This window comes from Azolla caroliniana, unplaced genomic scaffold (genome assembly GCF_043228905.1).
Source record: "Azolla caroliniana isolate FFs.n. ecotype wild unplaced genomic scaffold, voAzoCaro1.0.p SCAF_13, whole genome shotgun sequence".
NCBI lineage: Eukaryota > Viridiplantae > Streptophyta > Polypodiopsida > Salviniales > Salviniaceae > Azolla > Azolla caroliniana.
Window position 1 is genome coordinate 10,487,617 of NW_028230448.1, and position 9,097 is coordinate 10,496,713.

At 40.0% G+C, this 9,097-nt stretch overlaps 1 pseudogene; it reads left to right on the top strand.

The window, feature by feature from the left end:
- The first annotated feature begins 591 nt into the window (after positions 1-591).
- On the top strand, positions 592-1,230 carry LOC147856089 (secreted RxLR effector protein 161 pseudogene; annotated as a pseudogene).
- The last annotated feature ends 7,867 nt before the right edge of the window (positions 1,231-9,097 follow it).

The window sequence follows — 9,097 nt, forward strand, 5'->3', positions numbered from 1 at the left end:
CTTAGTTGTGAGCATGTTGAGCTCAAAAAGGACACACATATACTGTTGCTTGCTGACGGACTCCATAATTGATGGGGGAAAAGAAAGAAGGAAAAAGAAGAAACCTTGCTAGGGTTATTGGAAATGGAAAAAGAAAGGATTCAGTTCAAACTGTCGTGACTCGTGAGTAGGAGAGAGAGAGAGAGAGAGAGAACACTTGAAATGGAAATGAGATTATATTATGAGGAAACAAGATTACAAAGAGTAGGCTAAGGGCTAAAGATTGGTGTTGAACCGACTGAGTTGTGATGAATGAATGGTCACTTATTTATAGATCCTTATGGAGTATTCTAGAATGTTCTAGAATATTTTAGATATTTATGATAATAAATATAATCATGAAATATTCAAGGATGTTCTAGAATAATCTAGAATGTTCTAGAATATTCTAAATATCTCGTAATAACTAAAAATATAATTATTATAATTACACATCATATATGTTATAGTGATGGTTAAGGGTTCAACACATAAACTAAGAAGTTGTGGGTTAGCATATCTTCATGATAGTCTCAGGCTGAGTACATATTGAAAGTGCTCAAGAGGTTTAATATGGAGAATGTAAACCCGTTGAGCACTCCATTGCCTACATATGTAAAATTGAGCACATGTGTTTGCCCCACGTCTGATGAGGACAAGGAAGTCACGTCGAAGGTTCCTTATCAATTCGCAGTTGGGAGTCTTATGTATGCCATGGTGGCTACTAGACCAGACATTGCATTTGTAATGGGAGCAGTAGGTCAATTCAGGTCAAATCCTAGTAAGAAACATTGGGATGCAGTCAAGTTGATATTGAGATATCTGAGTGGTAGTAAGGGTAAGTGCCTTTGTTTAGGTAAAGGGGATGCCTCTATCATTGGTTACACAGATTCAGATTATGCCGGATGTGCTGACAGTAGGAAATCTACTTCAAGGTACATCTTTCAGATTATGGGAGGTGTCATTTCTTGGAGATATCTTCTTCAAGAATGTGTTGCATTATCAACTACCGAAGCAGAGTATGTTGCAGCTAGCGAGGCATGTAATGAACAAGTATGGCTTTCTCGACTAGCTTGTGACATGGGTATACCTCAGCATGTACCCAAATTGTTTTGTGATAGTCAAAGTGGCATTGCTTGGCTAAGAATTTGGTATATCATTCGAAGACCAAAGATATTGGAGTGCAATACCATTTCATTCGGGAATGCGTAGCCAATGGTTGCATTGGCCTTGAGAAGGTTGTTTTTCACGAAAATGCCGTAGATGCATTGACCAAGGCCTTACCACAACGTGCGTTGGATCATTGTTGTCACTTGATGGGAGTCACTTAGTGCCTTATGTTACACACTTGTCGTGTACATTGTGTAACATGCCCATCAGGTGGGTGGTATAGGTCTAGTTCTTGTACAACTCAACCTTCCATTATTCGTACTCCTAGTTTAGGCCTTTTAGTGGGAGATTGTTATACATGTATCCCCCATACATGCTAAGTGTGAAAAGGCCAAAATTGGTCTTCCACTTAGTAGTGTGTGGGGAGAGGGTTTGGTGTGTGTGTGAGTAAAACCCCTCCGAGACATAATGTGTGAGGTAGAGTATACAACCAACGTTTTCTCTGTTTTCCCCCTTTTTTTCAGAAACAGAGTTTTTCTTCACAGAACCAAAATTCTCTCTTAGCTCTCTATTATTCCGTTTTATAACACATTAAAGGGAGTGCGAGGACTTTTGGGAGGCCTTACGGAGGAACATCATCTACTTTTTGAACAACAGGTCTACTCGACAGAGAGTAGGTGCCCCTTGGAATTAAACCAAGGCCACGGAGGAATGAAGAGGTTAATGGAAGAGGCTGAAGAGCGGTATGTGCAACTAGTCCACTACTCGGCATCAACCATGATTTTAGTATGGAATGAGCAAAGTGCAAAGAAGAAAAGAGGTTGACTTTTGGTCACCCATCCTTGGAAGCCTCTCTAAGGGGAATCTCCGTAAGGAAGAACCGAACCAACAGGAGAAAAGGGTCCAAGAGGCGACTAGATCGAGAGATTTGGTAGAAGAGAAGATGGGCTTAGTAGAAGCCACCTGTCATAACTATGAAGTTTTGGTCAAAGAAAAGAGTACAAGGAATCATGAGGGAGATATGATACCAGAGGTGCACAAAGAAGGGAGGAGCCAAACCTAACCCTAGCACACAATGAAAAGGGGAAAGAGAAGGGAAATCCCTTGAACTTCAAGTTTTGCTCGGAGATCGAACAAGCAACGAACCTAAAGAAAGTGATGGAGGAAAGGATCCTCAATAATCATGTAGATTTTACTCTGCAAGAGGTCCTCGACATAACAAAAAGAGAGTTCCACAATGCCATCATCGACAATATGAGGAGGAAGTGGCTCTCGACCACGCAAGAAGGGATGAAACCCATGAACATGAATGTTGTGTCAATTGAGGTGCTCGAAGTTGATGAGGACTATGCAAACAATCACTAGATGAGGCCACATTGGGGAAGGGTGTCAATAGAAACCTTTGCAAGGATAGGGGACGTTAAAGAGCCAATGATAGCATTGAGAAACCATGGATCCGAATCAATCTAATGTCTATGAACTTCTACGAGAAAGGAAAGTGGCCGATCGACACGAAACATGACAAGAAGATTAGAGCGGCGACCCGAGCAATGATGAGCTAATGGGGCTTGCCCAAATGCATAGGTGATGGTAGGGGACGTGGAAATTGACCAACGCTTCTTCTCTGAAGATACACCCTCTCATATGGTCATCTTGGGCGAGTCATACATAACGGCGACTTGTATGGAGACGACGGTGCTAGACAATGGGTCGGCATATGCAAGGGTCAAGAAATAAGATGGGAGGAATTCAGTCCAATGCCTTACAATGGGGCCCAACCATGAGTGTAACCGAGACTCCTCAAAAGTAAAAGGTAGGAGGAGTTTTGATGCAGGTTATTAAGACATGAGACCACAATAGCTTAGTGTAATCTTATGTTTGTTATATAAATCTCTAGTTTCAAACCTAATCTCGTTAAATGTTGTTCTACTACGGGAGAGTGAGAATGAAAATGAAAGTAACTCATGTGTTAAAAGTTGCTCTGGCATTGAGTTCCCCTTTCCTTCGAATTGTCGCTTCCCTTGACTCCTCCGAGCTCTTGACTCCCATGAGCCTTTGACTCCTACGAGCCTTCAACTCGCGAGGAGACTTTGACTTCAAGATTTTGACTTCCCAAACATCCACTCCCTCCTAGTCCTTCTTCCTCCCTAGTCCTTCGAGATTTTGGCCATGCTCGAGTAGCACATGCATGCACGATTATGAGACAATGTGTGTACCAAGCAATGGTCGATTTGCCGACGGTCGTTCCCCTTGTCCATGGTGGAATTGGTGGATGTAGTTGTGTTTAGGAATGCGCAACGTGGCACATGTTTTGTTTTTGTTGTCCTCACATTCTCATCAATATTGTATTAGTCTTGGCAATGATTGTATTGTGGAACCATACAAAATTCACAAGAGATTTAGGCTGCACTCGCCACTCATATATGTGTGTATGGAATTCCTGAGCCCAATTCATGGGTTTAGGGTCATATCCCATTTCATGACTTTCCCAGCTACATAGAGAATACTACTATGGAGCCTATATCTCCGATTTGTGCGATTGCGTGGCATTTGTCATGGAGGTTCTTAGGTACTTCGATCAATCATCATCATTCCCATCCTTTGAAATCACTCAAGTTACTTGTGATAATTTCTAGTATCACCTTTGGCTGTTTCTTCTGCTTCTTCTTGGTGAGGGGAGTGTTGTTGGTGGCGAAGTGTAAGGTATTGCGGATGTCAACAACAACGAATTTGAATTTGACTAGGTCGGTATTGTCAAAAGGGTGCATACTTACTTCCGTGGTCCATGGGTCATAGCCTTCCAAGAACCGTTGGAGTAATTTTGTGATGACTCCACTAGGGCTTATACCAAGGAAATATTTAAGCTCAAGTTGAGCTACCATATCGAATATTGTGGGCTCTTGTTATTAGAGTTGTGTGGCTACTTTTGGTAACCGATATTTGCATTCCAAATCGTGGATATTGGTTTTGAAAATTAATGACCCCCCACATCCCATGATCCGGAAAAAACGAATATTCAAGTTTGACAATGTCAGGAGACTGTTGGGCTAAAAGTCCCACTCTAACCACTTGTATCCTAGTGTGAACATGTGCTCACAGTTAGGGCTAAGTTACCCTAACTATATAAGTGAGAGACTAAGCATTGTAAAAAGTGTCAGTTCGGAAGTTAATGCAATACAATATTCTTTTGAGCACATAGTCATTTCTCTTTCTCTACATAATCATCTTGGCTATTTGCGTCTTTTCTTGTTTGTTTGACTAACCAACAGGTCCTCAACTTCATATTCAACAACTGGTATCAGAGCGACTTGTAGTTCGGCAACAACAACAACACAAATTTGAGAAGAGAAGAAAAGGCTGAAGGAAAGGACTAGATCAACAAACCTCACTTCCTACAAAACATGGCTTCAACATCCGGTAGAGGAGTAGAAATCCGAAAGTTCAACAACAAAACATTTGCCCTATGGAAGGAGATGATGGAGGATGTATTGATCTGAAAGTTCAACAATAAAAGAGACATATTTTGTAAAGGGTTTTTTCTTCTCGAAGGAATGAGATTTTCTATTTGGCATTCTTTCTTCTTCCGTACTTGAGGGGGTAGCTCTGTATGGTGTTTTATTCATAACTCTCAATTCTGACATCTGTTCTCGACATTCTATAGCTCTTGGAAAGCTCTTTCTAAGGGTTTTCCAATCTGTGTTTGCACGCTTAATTTCATTACATCAGTGGAACAATACAAGGATTTTCATCTTCACAGGTACAATTGCAAGCTACTCGTGGCTATTGGGATACATTCGTCTCGACTTCCTACTCTTCCCTTCTTCTTATTTTCACTCTCTTAGTTCAGAACCCTAATGGTTCCGCTCAGACACACCAACTTCTTTGATGCGATAACGTAAAATCAAGGCAATATGGCACAACAACAAGCCAACCTCGGTGATAGCAGATGAATGCATCCGCTCCCTGGAAGAAATAGCTAGGTCAACCATCCAAATGCATCTGGCCGAAAACGTCTACTTCAGTATGGCCAAAGAAACATTGACATTTGCCTTGTGGGAGACGCTCCAAGACATTTACGAAAAGAAGTCCTCCTCATTAAAGCTCATATTGATCCGACGACTGTTCAATATGAAGATGAGAGAGACGGATTCGGCGACCTATCACATCAATACCTTCAGTCGAGTGTTGTCCGAACTCCTCTCCCAAGGGATTAACTTCGAAGAAGAAGTGAAAACCCTTACCCTCCTTTTGAGCTTGCCGTCAAGTTAGGAGGTATTCTGCATGACTTTTGCCAACAACTGTCCGAATCTAAATCTAGATGAGGCGATCAAACAAGTTCTCATTGAGGATATTCGGCGAAAATCGATGGGACTCACCATCGACAATTTGGCAAAGCCCACCATTCGACCGAGTTGATTGAACGATCCAGTCGATCGAGAGAACAAGTCGAAAGAACCGGTAGAAACACTAGTAGACCAAGAAAGAGGGGAGACCGACATCGGTCGAAGTCGAGGAATGGTCAACCAAATGATTTCTGCACCCACTACAGAAAAGTTGGTCACAATGTTTCCGATTGTTGTTCGATTAAGAGAAAGGAGAGTGGTCGACATTCGAACGGAATTAAGGATGTTCTGACTTGAACCATTCTCCAGTCGGCAACCAAATCAATGTTGTCAACTCCCGATCACGAGAAATCCTCTTTCTAGAGGACTCGATGATCGGAGAAGTCATCTACAGTGCGCAAGACGCACAAGCATGGCTACTGGAATCCGGTGCCACATTTCACGTGACCCAAATATCGAATGGTTTTTGAACTATTTGACCGAAGTTGATGACATTGTCCGACTAGGCAATGGGTAGGAATGCAAAATTTCCGGAATCAGCGAACTACCAATTCAATTGCCAAATGATAGTACAATTGTCCTACACCATGTTCGGCACGTACCCAAGCTCTAAAGGAGTCTGGTCTCCATCGGCATGTTAGCCAAAGATGGGTACCGAATGACTCTCAACGAGTCATCATGGATGATCAGTTGATGAAACATTAAAATCAGGAACGGATGCAAGCATAACAAAATACTGGGTCATTTGAAACAGGTAATATGTCACATTTTAAGAATTGTCCGTCAAAAAAAGGCATAAAATAGGTTGTTTCACAAATATTGGGGCCGCATACGTAAAGGAATTTAAAAAATGACCAAGAATATGTTGAATTTTAGCATGTCCAAAAGTTTAGGGCTTTCCAAAAATGCCTCAATAATAGACACTAAAATCATACAAAAGAGTGCACAAAATTTAATAAATGACTACCACTTATATTTATACATATTCGCGGATTGACATTTTGATACAAAATACAATATTTACAATTCATGTATCACTTCCCAAAGATATGCCGTCATTTTCAAAAATATCTGATGCATTAGAAGAGCCAAGTGAGGTCTCATCCTCATCATCACTGGCAACCAACACATTGTCTTCATTCAATTGCAATCCAACATCAACATGATTATGAGACATGCTCCTCGTTTGTATTTGTGTCATGTCGGGAGTCACATTTGGGACCTTCTCTTTTATTATCTTGATGGTGCTCTTTCTTAGATTTCTTGTTTTGGTGAAGGAGAAGTCATACACTAAGATGTCTACCGAATCCAATGTAAGAGTAGATGTGCTCGGTAGATTCTTTCTTTTTCTCTTTTTGTTTAATATGCCTTGGACATCCTTAACCATCTCGAAAGAGTACTTTCCAACAAATGTATTTGGGGAAGAGCTGTGATACCAATGAACCAAAATTGACTTAACATGTTTGCCTTCTTCAACTTTCATTATTTTAAGAATTTTAGCAATCCAATTGGGATGGCCTAACTCATCACCATAAGCTAATGTCGCAACCAACATACCAACTTGTAGCTCCTGCAAATTGCCTTATTATCTTGCTTCTACCGAACGTGATATTCTTGGTCCCACATAAATATCTCTTTGTCGTAGGCGAACAAGATTATTAACTTCGGTATTTTCTAATGACCGTTGATGAGTCGTGGACACCAAGGATCTTACACCAATATTCCATGTGAACAGATGTTGGAGCGGCCAGTATCCAGCAAGGTGGTTTTCCAAAATCGTATGCTAATGATTGAAAAAGGTACCCCACCATTCAACATTTCATTATCCACGTACTTCTTGGTGCGCTCAATATATTTTTGTTTCTCTTCAAGGCATCACATCCAATTTATTTTTTGGCCATTACTCGAAGTACCTGAAGCCAATTTTTTATGGTCTTCATACAACATTTGTTCTGCACCAAGGATTTCCGAAACTAGAAAGTGCAATAAGAGCCTACAACCATGTTGTGGTTCCCATTGTGAACTAGATGAGTACTGTTTGGCATACAACAATGTTGTGTTTTGACTCATAGAACTCTTTTTAATGAGGAAGACGTGGTTGAAATTTATATTATTAAGTGGTGCAAGAACCTTGCTTTTAGTCCCATCGTCATCCATGCAAAATCGTTTGAAATCGTACACCTCGTTCAAATGTTGTACTTCTAGCTTTGGAGTATAAGCTTCTACGATCAACTTTGATAGCGTTGGGAGAGTAAAAGCATCACATCTAGCTAATTTCTTCGAGAACCTACTAAACATCTGATCTATGTGATCATGGGTATGACCAATTAATAAGAAGTTCACCTTAATCTTCTTAAATATGCCATTCTCTACGAGCATGCTTAAATAACCGAAAATAGTCGAGTTTTTGTTTTCTCTAGCTATGTTGTCCAGTTGCACGTATAGAATTGGCGAGAGGATACGTTGTCAAGTCTGTAAAACTCTTTGTATGACTGTCATTGTAAGATTAGGATCATTGTGGATATTGGGATAAGTCAAGAAGACTTGAGGCCTAATTGATTGACAGTACAACAAGCAATCCAGTAAATGCATTTGAACAAGGCACTCATCACCAATGTCCTTGGGCAACCTTTGAAAGTGTGGCAAACAAGTCTTCTTCTAATCCATGCCATCTATAATCAAGCACATATACTTCTCCGGTGATTGCAACGCTTTTTGTCGGTGATGCATAGCTTTTGACCATTCCAAGGCGTGACTTTCACGATGTTCTTTCAATAGATTCTTATAATTCTTTATTTCTTCATCATTTCTCCTAGTCTTTGCCATGCTTTTTAGATTTGCACAAACTTAACAAACACCCATCTGAACCTTACGAGGTATAATGACATTATTAAACTGCAATCTCTATAATCGATTAAAATGTTTATATTGTATGTACTGCACAATTTCTAACAACATGTCATCCTTATAAGCTTGGGATATAGCCTCTAGACGTTGTTGAATACGATACAGCCTCATATTACCAATGCTATAAGAAATCTTGAAAGCAATTCAACAACATTTAATAGAAAGTGTAAAGTAATATTCAACATGTGTTGAATTTGCTACAACTATGTGATCTAGATATAGTTGCATATGTGAAATAAAAAATGTATCTTGTTCTTCACCATTGAGTGATAAGTATTTTTCTCGTAATATCCTTGCGTTTATCTTGCCAAATTTGGAGGGACATGGACTTCCACAGCATGACTTGTTCATGTCTATTGCAATTTGACAATCCAAAGTCAAAAAGTTGAATCTCTTGACACTAACTTGACAGGGAACTTGTTTAAAAATGAGAGGTTTAGTTACGCAAGTCACATCACTAGACGCATTAACTTGATCCATATTTGCACATGAGTTGCTAATTTGAAGAGCACATGAGTTAGTAGGCTTGATCGAGAAAACAAAGTTCGAGCTAGGCATAACATCACAAGTCGACAATTGAGGTTGATCACTCTATTTAGGTACATAATTGTACTCATCAACTGAGAATAAAGAGGAGTTATTAGATAATGTAAAAGGATCTACGGAAAATTGAGAAAATAGAGTAGAAGTTGATGACATATTATCGATTTTTTTAATGA